Source organism: Lycium barbarum, chromosome 12 (assembly GCF_019175385.1).
Source record: "Lycium barbarum isolate Lr01 chromosome 12, ASM1917538v2, whole genome shotgun sequence".
NCBI lineage: Eukaryota > Viridiplantae > Streptophyta > Magnoliopsida > Solanales > Solanaceae > Lycium > Lycium barbarum.
Genome location: NC_083348.1, coordinates 82,038,425 through 82,059,399, shown reverse-complemented (window position 1 = coordinate 82,059,399; position 20,975 = coordinate 82,038,425). Strand labels below are relative to the sequence as shown.

At 39.5% G+C, this 20,975-nt stretch overlaps 1 long non-coding RNA gene across 6 annotated transcripts in view; it reads right to left on the bottom strand.

Moving 5' to 3' along the window:
* Positions 1-20,975, bottom strand: part of LOC132622368 (uncharacterized) — a 38,685-nt gene continuing 17,710 nt past the window's right edge. For 2 of the 6 annotated variants that reach the window (XR_009575874.1, XR_009575871.1), the window contains 2 exons: positions 18,900-18,957; positions 15,273-16,617 (listed from right to left, as the gene is read on the bottom strand). This is a non-coding gene — a long non-coding RNA (uncharacterized LOC132622368). Of the gene's footprint in view, positions 1,008-1,296; positions 1,364-15,272; positions 16,624-18,899; positions 18,958-20,975 lie in introns of those variants that run through there. The other 4 variants (XR_009575873.1, XR_009575872.1, XR_009575875.1 and 1 more) reach the window with 4 other exon arrangements.

The window sequence follows — 20,975 nt, the reverse complement described above, 5'->3', positions numbered from 1 at the left end:
ACGGGTCATCCCTTGCAACTTATTTTACCCAAGTACTTAAATGCATGAAATTAAATCTAAAGTAACAGTCAAATTGCTTGTGCTTTGTAAGCTTTAAGGGTCGTCTCTTTTTTAAATGCAAAAAAATTAAAGAAGAGCGGTGGTTTCCTTGGAGTCCAATGTAGAGATCAAGCCCATTCTTTCGATTGGGCCACGTGACCCAACTCTGGGATTGGACAGCCCAGACAAGAGATTAGCCCACCAAGCCCAACATTAAAGAAGTAATCCAAGGCAAGCACGTGAGAACACACCCATATGTATGTACTAGATAGTGATGCCCGCGCTCACATTCCGGCTTAAATGTACTTTTATGTGAACAACGGGCAAATGCTCGATTCACTGTTTGCAACCTGCAGCTACAAAATAACTTGAAAGGTTCAACACGGGAAAACATTTGTATACTCATTTCAAGCTAGGTGGTGAAAAAATGTTCAGCACACCTAGCTTGGATAGCAAATAATAATGCTGAGCATTTGCAGGTCCTTTGTCAACTAATCTGTCTCAAGTTCATTAGATGGGATGTATTCAGGATGAACTAAATCTTGTTGCACCTTCTCCCTTATGAAATGAAGTCACAAGTAGAAACTCAAGTCGTTACTTTGTAAGTTTTCTGTAGGACTCCTTTTAAGTCAACATTTTGAGCATGTACCCTAAGTAAAGCTTGAGGTATGTGCTGCTCAAACTTTAATCAAGTCTAGCGTTGTACCAAATTATAGAAACTGATGGCTCAGAATATTCTTGCAATCACACCTTTTGTGTTCGAAACAACCATACCTCATAGGTTGCAGTTGCAGACACCAATATATTTTCAAAAACTGTGGAAATGAAATTCCTCTTACATGTACATGACATAATAACACTCCATACTATTACCATGGTATAAGATATCATCTTTCTTTGAGCTTTGGTAGATAATCTTTGACACTGCCTCTCCACTCTGAACTTTTCCGATTTTAAGAGACACAAGGCTGGAGAAAATATATGAGCCTCTATTAAGGAAGATATCAAAAGACTGAGAGTGAAAATGTAAGCCTTTGCAATATGCCTTGCCCAAGGAAAACTTGGCTACCTAAATCACATTTTCATTAACACAACTATAGTGAATGAACGCTATCCTTCAATAGTTGCTGCTAATTTAATATTATCCACTTTCTTCTTGCTCTTCAGTTGTACTAATATTTAGAATATCTTTGAATTTCGTAAATTATAATTTAAGTTAATTGGCCAAACATTCTGAAATAGTAGAAATGAGGATACCTGTCAACATCCGGCAGGCTGAAGCTGGCTATTAAGGGTCAAACTATGCATGTCTTTTAACAAACCCCTGCACGTTAGGGAGGATTATTCAACAGGTTAACACTTAGGCTTATGCCAATAGATGATATAAGACATTAAAAGAAAGAAGATGACATAAAACATGAAAAACCTTCTCTGAATAGTTTGTGAGGAATATCCAAGTTGTCATTCAAAGGCTAATTAATTAAGATAAGCAAATGGAATGCATTGTGTATTGTATCCTTTAATCTGTCATAATACGTCCCTTTTGTCTTCCCACCACCTGTCGGGCTAAAGGTTTAGATGGACGGGTGGTCCTTAAAGAAGCGTTTGAGATTTTTGCTTGCCTCCCATGTTTATCATACATAGTAGACACTTAGAAGGGATGTAATAATAGGTAATGCTTTACATATGGACCATCCAAAGAAACATGAAAACTTCACTTCTAAAATAAATCTGCACAATTATTTCAGTACATATCTTTCAACTTGTTTCAGGCAGTGTTTTAAAAGGCGGGGGCGTAAGGCAGGACATTTTATGTATGTCTCGGCTAGGCGTAAGCCTCGAGGCACGGGGTTTAAGCCCCATGGGTATTTAAATTTTTAGTTTTCATAAAATAATATAATTATAATAAATATTTTTAAATAGGTAGATTACATTAAAAAAAATTGTAAATAAATGAAATCTCTCTCTATCTATCTATATATATGTGTGTGCGCGCGCGCGCCTCACAAAAAACTAATCAAAGCAATCCATTATACGCCACTTACAACTTGTAAATATATATAATATAATTTTACAGGTATAAACAATATAATGAAATAAAAGTTATTATGAAATGCAAATCAACTCTAACATTTAATTTTCAAACAATGAAAAATTAAAATTTCTTAAAACAATATTACTATCATACTATTCATTTTATCTCCCCAAGCAAATAATCAATAAACTTTATCAGTATTATAATTAAAATGTAACTCCTTCATGAATAAAAATAAAATTACTTTCAAATAGCGAAATAATAAAATATGATAATTTTGATACATAGAACAAAAGACCAATGACAAGTGAAAATGTACCATTCAGTTATGTATTTTTAAAAGAAATATTAAGTGATATTCACCCTGATGATGTTCTCAAATAGTAAATATGCAATACTACGACTTGTTATCAGTGTTTTAAAAGGCGAGGGCGTAAGGCGAGGCGTTTTATGTCTGCCTCAGTGAGGCGTAAGCCCCGAGGCACGAGGCGTAAGCCTCATGGGACTTTAATTTTTAGTATTTTATAAAATGATATAATTATAATAAATATTTTTAAATAGGTTAAATAACGTAAAAAATTGAAGAAAACAATAAATAAGTGATATATATATATACACACACACACATATACATACTCCACTCCCACAAAAAAACTAATTAGAACAATCTATTATACGTACTTACAAGTATAAGTGACTGCTCGTTACTTTTTTGAGATAGTAGAAGACAAGATAAATAATTGGAAAAGAACATATATTAGGCATTCTAGCAATAAAAAAAAGGTCTTGACTTTTAAATTTAATGTTTCAGTTCCTTTTTAAAATATTTGAGTAATTACATGTTGACTTTTGAGAATTTGGGCATTATACTAAGGACTTATTTAACAAATTTCGTTTTAGTTTGAAAAAGTTTTCTGGGCTTACGCCCCAACAAAAAAAAACTCGCCCCAAACTGTTAGAACCCGTATTTTTGTACAGTGGAATAATCTGGATTAATTACGATAAGTTAGGGACAAAATTATTTCGGGATACAAAGTCGGGATTCTTGACCTTCGATTTTATTTTGAGATATAAGTTGTGCATGAATTTATTGGTATGGATCAATTAGGAAAAATTTGGGACCAAAAGTGATAAAATTAGAAGTGGAAAGTCATCCACAAATTCCATGTGGTGCCCACACAATTTGGTGTCATCTTTTAAGTGGTCCAACTCATTTAATGTGGGCCAAGGGACAACAATGCACTTCATATTAGTTAAAAGATGACCATGTATTCATCTTTCTCACTTCCCACAAAAAAAAAAATATCTAAAAGTTGAAGGAGAAAACCCCCAACCTCACGGCCAAGTTGAAAAAAAAATCAAGATCAATTCTAGCCTTCCAAAAATTATTTCTTTGGCACAAATCAACTATATTGAGGTCCCTAAGTAGCGTGGAAGCATTGTGGGAGCGATCAATCCACTATTTCTCATCTTGTGGAAACCCTAGGCTTGTGGAAGTTGAAGATAAAAAGGTAAGATTTGATCTTGTTCTTGTGTTATGATGGTTATATTCATGTTGTAGTATCTTATTATGGTTAAAAATCATGAAATAAAGAATGGTGAAGTGGATGCCATATGTATGAGGGTTGGGCGTGTGATGGGTGTTGTTGTGTTGTGATTGAAATTATGAATTAATGTTTAGTTAGTTGATTATGATCATTGTAAGGTGAAGAACAATTGGGAATCATCCATATATGTGTATGTGTAGTGTTGATTGAAATGGTTCACATTATATGACAATGAGCGAATGAATATCGCTTAATGTTTTAATCGTCGTCGCTTTGAATTTTATGCTGGAAATGAATGTTCATTGGTTCAAATTGAGGTTGTAGATGTTGCGGACTGATTTGGGGGCTTTTGTATATTTAATGTAATTGGTATATGGACGAGATAGTATTGTTAGAAGGTGAATTGTGAATACAAACCATAATTTGTAAATGAAGAAAAAGTTAGAGGGGCTGTTTCGGTTAGGGGGGCTGTTTCGGGTAGCTGGAGAAAAATTTGGATTATTGGAAATGTTGTATGAATTGCTTAGAATGTCCTTAAATATTGTTGGTAGGGGCATGGGTTAGTATGTGAATGTATAAGCGTCGATTTTGGCTTGAAGGTAAGTTGTCGAATTGAATTTATGTAAGTTGTTGAATAGTGGAAAAAGAAAGCTATTGTTGTTGTATTGCTTTCCGAATTAGTTGTTGATGTTGTTAGGTTGGTTGTTGCTGTTGTTGTTGATTGATATGGCCGAGTTAAATTCTCGGGGTAGCCTATTTACAGGGGAAATGCCGCCCAAATTTCCGTAGAGTTAAGGGCGAAATTGGAATTTAATGCCCAAAAAGTCTTTAGCTAATGTTTGGCATTTTATGGCTTGTTTGTAGACCTTGGGCAGCCCGAATCATAGTTTGGACTTAGCTGGAGTTGGATCATATTGGAGAGCGTTTGAGGTATGTAAAGCAACCTTCCTTCTTTTGGCGTGCCTTAGTTTCACATAGGCTAGATTGGAGCTTTAAGGGAACTCCAAATTCGAGATCCGAGCATGTTATGATCCATATATATATATTCTTTGGCACTCTTATGTATGTTTTTATGAAATATGAACCATGATGTATTTGAAGTAATCGCTTTCCGAAATTCGCATGGAAAATGTTCGCTTTAAGGAATTTTGTAATCTCTGAATGCCATATTTTTCGCATAGAGGCTCGGATCGCTCCAATAATTTTTATAGGAGTTTGCTTGATGTATAATGGGTATGTTTTTCATAGGCGGACTCAGTTCGGGTCTATACTCGTCCGTGGGTCCCGCGACGCCCTTTATGTAAATTCGACAACTTTGAATCAAAAAGTGATAATTATTACTCCGATTTCAAATATGACTATTTTACTTATCCTTCGGATTTATAATAATGATTTTATGCATATGATTCCTCACTACTCCGCTCGTGCCTACTATGATATCGTTCGCCGGTTCCCGGGCCGGTTCTGTTGTCGTGCGCTTTTTGATATATTCCGGTGTTATGCTGTGTTTATGGTTCACCGTGCTCCTTGCTCGAGGGCCGGGTTCCACTTATGTTTGGCGTTATGCTGTGTTTGGCGTTATGCTGTGTTGTGATGTGTGACGGGGATTCGGAGATTTGAAACTTTCTGGTGTTATGCTGTGTTGTGGCGCCATCGACAGGCGGGCGACCACATTTTCCAGTGCCCTATGCATAATTTATACTTTGGGAATAAACATTTTGATATGTATTATTTTCTATATATCTGATTCGATTATTATTCAGATTTATTTCTGTACCTTCTGCTTTGCATACTCAGTACATATTTCGTACTGACCCCCTTCTCCGGGGGCTGCGTTTCATGCCCGCAGGTACAGACGCACAGCCTGGTGATCCACCTGTTTAGGACACCCTTTCTGCTATTCGGAGTGCTCCTCTCTTTCCGGAGCTTATACTTTTGGTATATATATTTATTAGTGCATTTGTATATATTCGTTCATGGGTACGGCGGGGCCCTGTCCCGTCATATGATTCTGTCGGTCTGTTTAGAGGTCTGTGGACATGTTTGTGGGTTAGGGTCTTTCTGTATGGATGTATGTACATGTCGTTTGGGTGATCCCATACGCCGAGGCGGCCGGTCCGCATATGTTGTTTGGGCGATCCTATACGCCGAGGCGGCCGGTCCGCATATGTTTATATCTTGCTTGGTTAGCCCTGTGTGGCTTTTGTTGGTATTTTCTGCGTGCAGGGTATATTGGATAGTCCGTAAAACAAAGGAAACTCTGCCGAAATTTTTCTGGAAATTACTTAAATTTGAAATAAAGCCTTGTCGGCTTCCGCCATATACTAGAATGAGTTGATGGAATTTGAGATAATACTTAATAGATGGGTTCGGGTGCTCAGATCGGGCACTAGTCACGGCCTACGGGGTTGGGTCGTGACAGAAGTGGTATCAGAGCGGTTTGTCCTCGGAGTGTCCACAGATCGTGTCTAGTAGAGTCTTGTTTATCGGTGTGTTGTGCACCACATCTATAAACAGGAGGCTACAGGACATTTAGGATGTTGTCTTTTCTTCTGATCTTAGATCGTGCGATAGAACTGTGCTATTAGGATGATTCTGTTTTGATCTGTTGTTGTTTTTCTTTCAGTGATGCCTCCGAAAAAGGCGACGGCCGCCCAGAAGAAAAAGGGCGTAGTAGGAGAGACCAGCCGGGCTCAGAAGGGTACTCGGACCCTTGCTCAGATGATGCGTGATATTACATCCCGGCCAGCCGACTCTGCTACGTCTTCATCGTCAGAGGAGTCTGGAGCAGCTTCACCATTAGCTCCAGGGGCTTCAGCTCCCGCGCCTCCAGCTCCTCAGCAAGGGGCGGAGGACAGGACACTGAGAGAGGCTGTGCAGTTATTGACCACTCTGGTAGCGGGACAGGCTCGCAGACGCGGGCGGAGAGATGATGATGATGACGATAGGCGTGACAGCCTGAGGGTTCGAGAGTTTCTATTATGTGGCCCTCCAGAGTTTTACGGGTCTAAGCCCGACGAGGACCCCCATGACTTTATTCGGGGGATGCGGCGCTCACTAGATTTGGTCAGGGCTTCAGAGACTGAGTCTGTTGAGTTGGCTTCGCATAGACTACGGGATGTTGCTGCTCACTGGTATGAGTCCTGGGAGCTATCCAGGGGTGAGGGTGCTACCCCAGCTACTTGGGACGAGTTCGTGACTGCTTTCACTCACCACTTTTTGCCCCCAGAGTTACGGCGAGCGCGGGTTGACCGATTTTTGCATCTGCAGCAGAGGGGTCGGAGCGTCCGTGAGTATAATATGGAGTTTGATTCTTTGGCCCGGTATGCACCTGCCATAGTAGCAGATATGGCCGATCGGATGCACAGATACGTGATGGGGTTAGACCGCTATTTGATTGATGGCTGTATGGCGGTGGCATTGCAGGCAGACATGGATATTGCCCGACTACAGGCTTATGCCCTAGGTATGGAGGACCGACATAGAGCTGATTATTCTAGCAGAGATCGGGACAGGAGGCCGCCCAAGAGGGCCAGATTCGCAGGTTATTCTGGAGACTCTCGAGGCGGACAGCCTCAGCAGCAGCAGTCAGGCAGACATCCTCCTCCGTCAGGCCGGGGTACACCCCCACAGTTTACCGGCAGGAGATCTGAGGGTGTCGGATATTCAGGGGCAGGCCCGAGCTCCAGGGCTTCAGGTTCACAGTTGAACAGAGGTTCCAGCAGTCAGATGAGGCCACCCAGACCTTTGTGTTCCTACTGTGGGAGACAGCACCCGGGAGAGTGTTTCCGAGCTACGGGTGCATGCTTTGTGTGCGGCCGTCAGGGCCATCAGATGAGAGACTGTCCGGCTAGAGGTGGTACAGGCAGTTCAGCTCAGTCTACCGGGTCAGCCGGTGGTTCATCTTCAGCCTCGGTGGCGATGCGCCCTGCGGGGCGAGGTACTCCAGCACCAGCAGGCCGCGGCAGGGGTCGTGGCGGAGCTTCGGGTTCTAGCGGTCCTTCGAACCGCATTTATGCTTTAGCCAGCAGACAGGACCAGGAGGCTTCGCCTAATGTCGTCACAGGTATATTACTGGTTTTCTCTCGTGATGTGTATGCATTGATTGATCCTGGTTCTACATTATCATTTATATCTCCACTCGTTGCTGATAAAATTGGGATAGAATCCGAACCGATAGAGCCTTTTGAGGTAGCTACACCAGTAGGGGATTCTGTTATAGCCAGTCAGATTTATAGAGATTGTTCCGTGATTATCTGTGGCCGCTGCACTAAGGCGGATTTGGTAGAGTTAGATATGATCGAGTTTGACGTGATTATGGGTATGGATTGGCTAGCTTCTTGCTATGCTAATGTTGACTGTCAAAAGAAGATAGTCCGATTCCAATTCCCAGGGGAGCCAGTTATAGAGTGGGCAGGTAATACAGTATCGCCGAGGGGTAAGTTTATTTCATACCTCAAGGCTGAGAAAATGATCAGAAAGGGGTATATTTATCATCTGGTCCGTGTTCATGATTTAGAGGCAGAGGCACCGACTCTTCAGTCAGTCCCAGTGGTTAATGAATTTGTAGATGTATTCCCAGATGAGCTTCCGGGTCTACCTCCCGAACGGGAGATAGAGTTTGCTATTGATCTGTTGCCAGACACTCAGCCTATCTCTATTCCTCCGTACAGAATGGCACCTGCAGAATTAAAAGAATTGAAAGAGCAGCTGAGAGATTTATTGGAGAAGGGTTTCATTCGGCCTAGTGCGTCACCCTGGGGAGCTCCAGTATTATTTGTGAGGAAGAAAGACGGCTCGCTGCGGATGTGCATTGATTATCGGCAGTTGAATAAGGTAACCATCAAGAATAAATATCCCCTCCCCAGGATTGATGATTTGTTTGATCAGCTGCAGGGTGCCAGGTACTTCTCGAAGATAGACCTGCGATCGGGTTACCATCAGGTACGGGTACGAGAGGCTGATATTCCCAAGACAGCATTCAGGACCCGATATGGGCACTATGAGTTCAGAGTTATGTCTTTTGGGCTGACAAATGCCCCAGCAGTATTTATGGACCTGATGAATCGGGTATTCAGACCGTTCTTGGATATGTTTGTGATCGTATTTATCGATGATATTCTGGTTTATTCTCGGTCAGAAGCAGAGCATGCAGACCATTTGAGGACGGTACTTGGCACACTTCGGCACCAGGAATTATATGCTAAATTTTCTAAGTGTGAATTCTGGTTATCTTCAGTGGCATTTCTGGGACATATTATTGGGGCTGATGGCGTCCGGGTGGATACCCAGAAGATCGAGGCCGTAAAGAATTGGCCTAGACCTACGACGCCGACAGAGGTGCGTAGCTTTCTGGGATTGGCTGGTTATTATCGGAGATTCGTGGAGAAGTTTGCTTCCATTTCAGCGCCTTTGACAAGGCTGACTCAGAAGGGAGCTAAGTTTCAGTGGTCAGATGCTTGCGAGCGTAGCTTCCAGTTGCTGAAAGAGAAGTTGACTACGGCTCCAGTCCTGACTCTTCCGGAGGGTCCAGATGGGTATGTGATTTATTGTGATGCCTCTGGTATTGGTTTGGGATGTGTGTTGATGCAGCATGGCAGGGTGATAGCTTATGCTTCCCGGCAGCTCAGAAAACATGAAAAGAATTATCCTACTCACGATTTGGAGCTGGCCGCGGTCATTCATGCCTTGAAGATGTGGAGACATTACTTATATGGGGTTCACGTTGACATTTATACAGATCATAAGAGCCTTCAGTACATCTTTAGGCAAAAGGAGCTGAACTTGCGGCAGCGGAGGTGGTTAGAGTTGCTGAAAGATTATGATGTTGACATTCTCTACCATCCTGGGAAAGCTAATGTTGTGGCGGATGCACTCAGCCGCAAGTCTATGGGCAGCCTAGTAGACGTGCCATCAGAGAGTAAAGAAATGGTTCGCGATATTCATCAGTTGGCTAGTCTTGGAGTTCGCTTGGCTGATTCTGGAGATGTTGGGGTTTCTGTTCGAGGTATTGCTGAGTCCTCTATTACAGAAGATATTAAGCGGCATCAGTATGAGGATCCTATTCTGGCAAAGTACAGAGACGCAGCGCTGGCACAGGAGAAGACTCCGTTTGAGATTTCACCTAATGGAGTGTTATTTCACAGAGGCAGATTGTGTGTACCTGACGTTGCAGGGTTGCGGCGACAGGTTATGGGCGAGGCACATTACGCCCGATATTCTGTTCACCCAGGGTCGACGAAGATGTACCATGATATCAGATGCCTATATTGGTGGGACGGTATGAAAAGAGATATAGCAGAGTTCGTTGCTCAGTGTCCAAATTGCCAGCAGGTTAAGATTGAGCACCAGAAGCCCGGTGGGCTATTGCAGGAGATGGAGATACCGACGTGGAAGTGGGAGATCATTAATATGGACTTTATTACAGGTCTACCTCGCACTCCACGGAGGTATGATTCTATTTGGGTTATTGTTGATCGGCTGACGAAATCAGCCCATTTTCTTCCGGTTCGGACCACCTATTCAGCTGAGGATTATGCCAGGCTTTATGTCAGGGAGATTGTACGACTTCATGGAGTTCCGGTGTCTGTTATTTCCGATAGAGGTGCCCAGTTTACAGCTAGGTTCTGGAGATCGTTTCAGGAAGGATTGGGAACCCAGGTGAGCCTGAGTACAGCCTTCCATCCCCAGTCTGACGGACAGGCCGAGCGCACTATTCAGACATTGGAAGATATGTTGCGTGCCTGCGTTATTGATTTCAGGGGTAGCTGGGACGACCATTTACCGCTTGTTGAGTTTGCATATAACAACAGCTACCACTCCAGTATTCAGATGGCACCCTATGAGGCTTTGTATGGCAGGAAATGCAGATCTCCGATTGGTTGGTTTGACGTGGGTGAGACTCAGTTCATCGGTCCAGATGTGGTCCAGCAGGCCGTGGATAAGGTGAGACTTATTCGAGAGAGATTGCTAGCGGCCCAGAGTCGACAGAAATCTTATGCTGATAAACGACGTCGACCGTTAGAGTTTCAGATTGGCGATTGGGTGTTCCTGAAAGTGTCGCCTATGAAAGGTGTTATGAGATTCGGCAAGAAAGGGAAGCTCAGTCCGAGATATATTGGGCCGTATCAAATTATTCGTACAATAGGCAAGGTGGCCTATGAATTAGATCTGCCAGCTGATTTGGGAGCGGTACACCCGGTATTTCATGTTTCTATGCTTCGTAAGTGTATTGGTGACCCTTCCAGAGTTTTTCCTGTAGATGATATTCAAGTCACAGAGGAGCTATCTTATGAGGAGCAGCCTATAGCCATATTGGATCGTCAGGTAAAAAGGTTGCGGAACAAAGATATGGCTTCTGTTAAAGTGCTGTGGCGGAACAATAACCGAGAGGAAATGACCTGGGAAGCTGAGGAGCATATGAAGAAGAAGTATCCTCATTTATTTTCGGAACCTACAGGTAATCCAATTCTCTATTTGACTTTGTTGTTTGATCAATAAATGTATGGTTGTGATAGTTGAGAAGGAAACTCCCCCAAATTGTTTGTATGACCCGTGAGATAAATCTAACATTCGCGGACGAATGTTCTTAAGGGGGGGAGGATGTTAGAACCCGTATTTTTGTACAGTGGAATAATCTGGATTAATTACGATAAGTTAGGGACAAAATTATTTCGGGATACAAAGTCGGGATTCTTGACCTTCGATTTTATTTTGAGATATAAGTTGTGCATGAATTTATTGGTATGGATCAATTAGGAAAAATTTGGGACCAAAAGTGATAAAATTAGAAGTGGAAAGTCATCCACAAATTCCATGTGGTGCCCACACAATTTGGTGTCATCTTTTAAGTGGTCCAACTCATTTAATGTGGGCCAAGGGACAACAATGCACTTCATATTAGTTAAAAGATGACCATGTATTCATCTTTCTCACTTCCCACAAAAAAAAAAATATCTAAAAGTTGAAGGAGAAAACCCCCAACCTCACGGCCAAGTTGAAAAAAAAATCAAGATCAATTCTAGCCTTCCAAAAATTATTTCTTTGGCACAAATCAACTATATTGAGGTCCCTAAGTAGCGTGGAAGCATTGTGGGAGCGATCAATCCACTATTTCTCATCTTGTGGAAACCCTAGGCTTGTGGAAGTTGAAGATAAAAAGGTAAGATTTGATCTTGTTCTTGTGTTATGATGGTTATATTCATGTTGTAGTATCTTATTATGGTTAAAAATCATGAAATAAAGAATGGTGAAGTGGATGCCATATGTATGAGGGTTGGGCGTGTGATGGGTGTTGTTGTGTTGTGATTGAAATTATGAATTAATGTTTAGTTAGTTGATTATGATCATTGTAAGGTGAAGAACAATTGGGAATCATCCATATATGTGTATGTGTAGTGTTGATTGAAATGGTTCACATTATATGACAATGAGCGAATGAATATCGCTTAATGTTTTAATCGTCGTCGCTTTGAATTTTATGCTGGAAATGAATGTTCATTGGTTCAAATTGAGGTTGTAGATGTTGCGGACTGATTTGGGGGCTTTTGTATATTTAATGTAATTGGTATATGGACGAGATAGTATTGTTAGAAGGTGAATTGTGAATACAAACCATAATTTGTAAATGAAGAAAAAGTTAGAGGGGCTGTTTCGGTTAGGGGGGCTGTTTCGGGTAGCTGGAGAAAAATTTGGATTATTGGAAATGTTGTATGAATTGCTTAGAATGTCCTTAAATATTGTTGGTAGGGGCATGGGTTAGTATGTGAATGTATAAGCGTCGATTTTGGCTTGAAGGTAAGTTGTCGAATTGAATTTATGTAAGTTGTTGAATAGTGGAAAAAGAAAGCTATTGTTGTTGTATTGCTTTCCGAATTAGTTGTTGATGTTGTTAGGTTGGTTGTTGCTGTTGTTGTTGATTGATATGGCCGAGTTAAATTCTCGGGGTAGCCTATTTACAGGGGAAATGCCGCCCAAATTTCCGTAGAGTTAAGGGCGAAATTGGAATTTAATGCCCAAAAAGTCTTTAGCTAATGTTTGGCATTTTATGGCTTGTTTGTAGACCTTGGGCAGCCCGAATCATAGTTTGGACTTAGCTGGAGTTGGATCATATTGGAGAGCGTTTGAGGTATGTAAAGCAACCTTCCTTCTTTTGGCGTGCCTTAGTTTCACATAGGCTAGATTGGAGCTTTAAGGGAACTCCAAATTCGAGATCCGAGCATGTTATGATCCATATATATATATTCTTTGGCACTCTTATGTATGTTTTTATGAAATATGAACCATGATGTATTTGAAGTAATCGCTTTCCGAAATTCGCATGGAAAATGTTCGCTTTAAGGAATTTTGTAATCTCTGAATGCCATATTTTTCGCATAGAGGCTCGGATCGCTCCAATAATTTTTATAGGAGTTTGCTTGATGTATAATGGGTATGTTTTTCATAGGCGGACTCAGTTCGGGTCTATACTCGTCCGTGGGTCCCGCGACGCCCTTTATGTAAATTCGACAACTTTGAATCAAAAAGTGATAATTATTACTCCGATTTCAAATATGACTATTTTACTTATCCTTCGGATTTATAATAATGATTTTATGCATATGATTCCTCACTACTCCGCTCGTGCCTACTATGATATCGTTCGCCGGTTCCCGGGCCGGTTCTGTTGTCGTGCGCTTTTTGATATATTCCGGTGTTATGCTGTGTTTATGGTTCACCGTGCTCCTTGCTCGAGGGCCGGGTTCCACTTATGTTTGGCGTTATGCTGTGTTTGGCGTTATGCTGTGTTGTGATGTGTGACGGGGATTCGGAGATTTGAAACTTTCTGGTGTTATGCTGTGTTGTGGCGCCATCGACAGGCGGGCGACCACATTTTCCAGTGCCCTATGCATAATTTATACTTTGGGAATAAACATTTTGATATGTATTATTTTCTATATATCTGATTCGATTATTATTCAGATTTATTTCTGTACCTTCTGCTTTGCATACTCAGTACATATTTCGTACTGACCCCCTTCTCCGGGGGCTGCGTTTCATGCCCGCAGGTACAGACGCACAGCCTGGTGATCCACCTGTTTAGGACACCCTTTCTGCTATTCGGAGTGCTCCTCTCTTTCCGGAGCTTATACTTTTGGTATATATATTTATTAGTGCATTTGTATATATTCGTTCATGGGTACGGCGGGGCCCTGTCCCGTCATATGATTCTGTCGGTCTGTTTAGAGGTCTGTGGACATGTTTGTGGGTTAGGGTCTTTCTGTATGGATGTATGTACATGTCGTTTGGGTGATCCCATACGCCGAGGCGGCCGGTCCGCATATGTTGTTTGGGCGATCCTATACGCCGAGGCGGCCGGTCCGCATATGTTTATATCTTGCTTGGTTAGCCCTGTGTGGCTTTTGTTGGTATTTTCTGCGTGCAGGGTATATTGGATAGTCCGTAAAACAAAGGAAACTCTGCCGAAATTTTTCTGGAAATTACTTAAATTTGAAATAAAGCCTTGTCGGCTTCCGCCATATACTAGAATGAGTTGATGGAATTTGAGATAATACTTAATAGATGGGTTCGGGTGCTCAGATCGGGCACTAGTCACGGCCTACGGGGTTGGGTCGTGACACAAACGCTTGGGCTTACACCCCAACAAAAAAAAAACTCGCCCCAAACGCCTGGGCGTACGCCCCAAATTGTTGGGCGTACGCCCCAAATTGCCGGGCGTACGCCTTTTGGGACTTTCGCCCCGACCCATCGCCCCGAGGAATTTTTGGTACGCCCCGCCCCGGGGCTCGCCCCGAGGCTCGCCCCAAAAACGCCTTTTAAAACACTGCTTGTTATTTGAGTTAAACCCAATCTTCTTATTTCTATAGATAAAAACTATTAAGTATCATTCAGTTGTTAAAGAATTATGAGGATCGTCGATTTTAATTAAGGAATTTAACATATAATTTGTGTAAGAACTGTTAGGCAAGCCCCGAGCGTTGGGCGTTAGGCGTGTTTAGGGCGTAAGCCTCATAGGAACCAAGCCCCGCACGTGAGCCCTGGGGCGTTTGCCATTGCCCTGCCCCTAGGCGAGTCCTGAAACTACCTTTTAAAACACTGGTTTCAGGTAATTTCCTTGGAACAACAAATCTTAAATCCCCTTAATCTTTGGTTCCCCAAACAAGAAGAATCAAATTAGTATCTGCCGAAAGCTAATATTGACATGACACAATATTGGTACAATTTAGGTAGCTAAACTGATAAATAAGGTAGATCAGTAGGCATAGATGAAGAATGAACAGTTAACTTTCCTACAATGCAACAGAATTTGTCTTCAACATTGAACTTTCAAATCAAAACAGAAATTCACAAGCACACTATTAACAATCTTTGAGGTCTACATCAATTCAAATTTGTATAGTCAAGTTGGAAATCATTGTTTTGTTTTATGAAATCTAAAGAGTCTATGGGCCATAGTTTCTGTAACGCAGTTATATATTATTGACATATATAACTTTCTTATTACTATTTAAAGAAGAGAACTGTAAAACACCCGTGTTTGTAAAACACCTGTGTCAATAATAAAGTGAACACAAAATAAAGCAGAAAGTATAAATTGGAGCTGCTGTTCGTCCCATCGTCTGTCACTTAAGCTTATATTAGGAAGAGTTTAGCAAATGATAAATCTTTATCCACCAAGGTTGGTAAATTATGACATGCATGTAAAATATCCATAAGAAAATCATTCGAAAGAATAAGCAAACAAAGGTATACCAACCAGATCCTCACTACTAATCGGAAAGTGAAAGAACTAAGGAGGGAGTAAGGAAAAAACGTATCCATTTGGGAAAATCAAGGAGTGGAAGCCTGAAAGAGTTTCGAGACTGTAGCAGCAACATTATAACATTGGAAATCAAAAAATTGCACCAAAAACTGAATTTAACTCCAGCCAATTGAAAAAAGGCTATATGAGGAACCATTAGTGTGAAAAATTCCATTTTCTTTAGTTCTAACTTTTCGGCCAAGACTTCCACAGAGTTATTTTCTATCTGCTGAAATTCTATATCTATATATGAATATGATTCTCTGTTCCTTGACAGAGAGACAATTACAGACAAACCCTCTAATTACGACCCAAGAAATAAAGCAAAGAAATCTGTAAGGAGAAGAAAAACTTACAGTAGCATCGAAGACAACCCCGAACCCTGCAGGGAAATTTACTCACAATTGAAAGCAGAGAAAGAGAAGCGCTAGAGAGAAACAATTTTTGGAGCAAATTCTAGAATCTACTGATGTCAATGAAGAACAAAGCGTATTAGTGTATTACATAGCACTTGGAACAATTGATTTACAAGTTTGCCCTAAAGTAAACTCAAATTACAACTTCGACAGACCTTCACATGTGAGTTGCATAGCATCTTAAACCTGCTCATTTGTTATATGAATTGGACCCTACTTCCTTCCAATATATAAGAAGAAAAGAGTACCCACATACATATTTTTTTCAGTTGAGTCAAAATTGAAGTCTTGTTTGTTCTGTTCTACTCATCTCTCAGTTTAACTGTGATGAAACTACCAATCCTCGTACCTTTCTATCTTGTGAAAGGAAATTATTTGATATAGAAAAATTAAAAAAATGGAACTTTAAAGTGACCTCTTGAGCAATAGAATCCTGCTACTTAAATGTGCAGGACTTAGTTTGTGCATGGTTTTTGTTTGTATGATTTGATATCAGCCCACATCAAGGCACGACCGACTTCAAAGATATTTCACAAATTTCATTTCTTAAGCTATGAAATTAAGTTCTTTATGCTCTATTTCAACCCCCAAAACTGAAATTTGAACAAACTCAAAATCATCACGCACTGGTATATATCAGTATAACTTAAAGATTTTCGAATAAGCAGTCAGATTTACCAGGAGCTCGAAGATCCATCCGAGCATCAACTTCCATAAGGGACTTCTGACCAAGGTTTTGATTCACTCCATGGCTATCTCTGTTTGGTATGTCCATGTGACCTGTCACTAAATGTTCTTAAATATTGCAAAATAAAGTAGGTCATGTGATGTGCCGTGAATTATGACACATCTAATGCTTTTTTAACTCTAAGTTTTACTTATTTTCGAGCAAGTTTGTGTTAATTTGATGTGTTTTGTGTGTTGTGCAGGTATTTCGAAGTTAAAATGCTCGGAAAGCGAAAAAAATGAGGAAAGTAAGCAATCTGTTCTGATAACCATAAGGACGGACCGTCAACATGCTACGGTCGTTGAGTTGCCTCCTCGATAAGTTCCTGCAAAGTGACTAATCATCAAATCGTCATCAGATCGTCGACTTGCACCGTCAACATGATCGACGGTCCGTCGAAGTGCTTCGACAGTGGAGTTCCTGCAGGGTGAAAAAGAATACTCAGCTCGTCATTATGGTCGTCGAACATGTCGACGACCGTCGAAGTGCAACGACGACCCGACAAGTGCAAGCCGAGCTGGAACAGAACTGGGATTGATTATTCCGAGTTTGACTTGTATAAATACCTGTTTAGGTTTTATTTTTCAGACATCTGGAGTTTTAGACTTGTAGTAATTACTTTTGAGTTGTTATTGCTTTTGAAGATTTTCTAGACAATGACATTCATTACTTTCACGTTTTATTCGTAAGTTCAATACAAAAGTCAATTATGCAATCTTCAATCTTTTATTGTTTTCTTGTTGCCATGAGTAGCTAAAAACCTTTACTAAGGTTGTGAACCCAAGGATGGGTGTGTTGTGTTTGGGGATCGTGAAAGATATACGCATAATGGATTGTTAGGGTTTATTTGTTCTTCGTTTTCATCATATAGTTAGTGGTTGCAAACATTAGCTAACGCCATAAACTTTAGTTTATTTGGGAAAATAGCTAGGGTTAGGTAAGAATAAATAACAAGAACTCAGAGCTTTAAACCTTGTTTAATAAATTCACTTAGGAATAAGAGAAATTTACTTGGCATAATTAACAGTTCTTCATGCATACTTTCTTATCTTTGGAAAAAGCATAGAAAGAAATAATTTTTTCTTATTGGGAAATAATTCAGATTCACATAGAGGTTAAGTGCATCCATACAAACAGTCCGTTAGAAGTATATCAAGATCGATACCCATGATCATACACTTTATTTGATGGTGACACGACCATAATTCTTTTACCCATATATTTACAACTCTAAATTTCTAGTCACTTTAAATTAGTACACAAACCAAAACAACTATAAAACTCTTTTTCTAGAATACAACAAGACTGCAAGATTAGTCTAATACTTATTTAGTAAACTTTTCACATCATATTCTCTATGCCCGCGTATCATCATGTAACAGCTTTGACTTGACCTCGCCTAGCAATTTGGTTCTTAGGCAAATTTCAACAACTTTTGACTTGACATTTGATAAGACAATGGGTCTTGTTTTTAACTGAAACTCAAAAGCCAGCTCATAAGTTGAGGATTACCCTAAAGCATATAAGAGTCAAATAATCCATATCGCTACCGATGTGGGAATTCAAATATTAGAACTTGAAACTAATGAAGGAAGCATATTCAGCAAATCTCTCATTTTGGTATCTAAATTATAAGTCTTTGATGTCTCTAGTTGTTCAAGCAATGAAAGAAGTTATTTTTCTATATGCACTGCACAAGCATACAACATAAAACTTACTATCTACTCTACAGATCTTCCTCGGAACATTAATGTATCATTAATGAGCTGAACTGTGCGTTTCTAAATCAGCCAATTCTTGAAACAGAGAGCAGCAAAAAGTAATCCCTTGGTTCCCAAATATGCAACATTTTAGAGGCCAAACATATGCTCTCGTTCGGAACATATAACTTGTTGTAATAACAACTATTTATCGCTATTTCCACACTTGCTTCAGGCTTCTTGCTTGTACTTTAATGTTATTCTCGTAGAGTAAAAGCAATTTTTGGCATTAAATGAGATTTGATTTGTACTACAATATCAAGTATTCTTGAAAATAACCACTATTGATTATATAACATAGAAATCCACTATGGGTCTCCAGGTATGTGTCAATCCCAAATTATTCAGGTTGCTAGCCAATAATTTTAAGATGGTAAATATGTAAAATTAAAATGACCAACTGCATATATATACCTCTTACACTTCAGCATGTCAAACAATCAACTTCCCTTTTCTCGTAGGAAAGAAATTTAAGAAGCACGACGACAAACCACGAGAATCATATAATTAAACTTGATAGTCAAACATAGTTGAGAAATTTATTAAAAATAATTATCTTGAATAGCAGTGTTTACCTTCTTTCTATTGTTCCAGGTGCTGGTTCTCTTTTGATTTCTTCTTTCTTTAAGAGTCCTGTTTCACCAAAGGAGCAAAATAAGAACAACATATGGATTGGCTATTTAGTGGTATTCTAAGTCAACGGGATAGCAATTGGCTAACTCAGGAATTAAATCAAACATGTTGCATGCGAAAGGTAAATCCCACATTTCAGATAGAAATTAAGTGGAGAAACCCATAAAACAAATCTGTTTATATCGTACTCTTTAGTAATTAAAGCTTTACCTTCCTCAACTAATGAAATAACAGTAAACATCTATAGGAAATGTGAACGAAGCTTCATTTTAACAGCTTTAGTTAGAAAAAGTTAGTAGAATCTATATACCAATCCCTAGAACACCAAAAAACTGGACTACTATTAATGAGAAGCTTGAAGCTAATTGATGGATATAAATTATTCATGATATTTTGTATATAAAAATAAGTTTTTAAATAAAACATGAATAAATATATCCTATTCTCGCATATTTTCTGACAAATTCTACGGGAAGAAGAGCACTGCAGAAGAATAGAGAAGAAATAAATTGTCAAAGAAGTAAGCAAAGAATTCAATAGGTACAACCACGAATTCATAAGTCATAACCGTGAAGTTTTACATGTGGGAATTACAAAAGACAACATTGGGAGAAGTTGCATAATCTCACACCCATCAAGTGTTGAAATCCACGGGTGTCACCGCCACTTTCATACTCACACCCGTCAACTATGGGCATCAAGAAAGAAGTTGCATAATCCCACACCCATCAAGTGTTGAAATCCACGGGTGTCACCGCCACTTTCATTCTCACACCCGTCAACTATGGGCATCAAGAAAGAAGTTGCAAAATTCACGGGTGCGACTACCATTGTTATACTTTCACCCGTCAAGTAAGGTCACAGATGTGAGCACTACTTCAAGGAATGCATTCGTAGGGGGAGACACTACATTTTCTTATAAATAGAAACATCACTTTGCTTACAAATCATCCAATAATTTAGAAGACAAAGTGTTAATCTTGTTCTATTCTCTTTTCTTTCCCTTGTAGTAAAAATATTTCTCCAAGTCTTTCAATATTTCTACTTTCTTAAATTCATATTTTCTCTTTTCTAACTCTATAATGGAGTAATCTCTTTTTGTTGGGATAGTTGAAAAAACTTGGTGTAATGTTATATTATCTTATTTTAGTTAATCCTCGTCTTGATATTATTTAAGTGTCATACTTTGTGTTGGAATGATATGTTCTACTAATCATTATCGTTACTCAGTATATTTGTGTTATGATTATAGTTATATTACTTTGTACTTCTAACAAGGAGGAAAATTAATATACTATAATAATCGCATAAAATATATATGTAATGTAATAATCATTTTTAGTCATCTATTATTCCAAATCTTTGAACTTGCTTCTTTTAATCCTAATTCTCATAGAGGGGTTATTTCAAGTTAGTTCTTAGGTTTAAATCTTTATCTTATTTCTTTCCGTCCTAATTCTCACGGAGGGACGGTCTCAAATAAGTTTATTGATTTGAGGTATCTCTATCTTATTTCTTTCAATTCTAATTCTCGCGGAGGGATTGTTTCAAATAAGTTTATTGATTTAAGGACTAATCGCAAGAAGTCTTTATTCCTCATAACACAAATCAAGTCTAGGAACTATTTCTACTGTTTTGTGGAATTTACTAAAAAAAGGTTTATTGTCATATATACACTAAGTGGATTCAACGACTCCCAACTCTTTCTTTTAGGATAATCTTTTGAAAGTTTTTTCTTTTGTTAAAGTAATTTACAAATCTAAGTCACTACTCTCCTTTCATCAATTTGATTCTCTCAAATAGCAGCAAAAATACTACAAGTCTGTAGCATATATTTTTCAATCTCTGTTGGATGATATCTTAAACTATATTAGAATTTGACAGAGTACGAGCGAAATTTCCTATGCACCATTGGCCTCGTCAAATTTTTGGCGCCATTGCCGGAGATTGACATACATCTACTTCAAACTAAGTGTTTTGTTAATTTGAGAACTTACGTTTATGTTTATTATTATCTA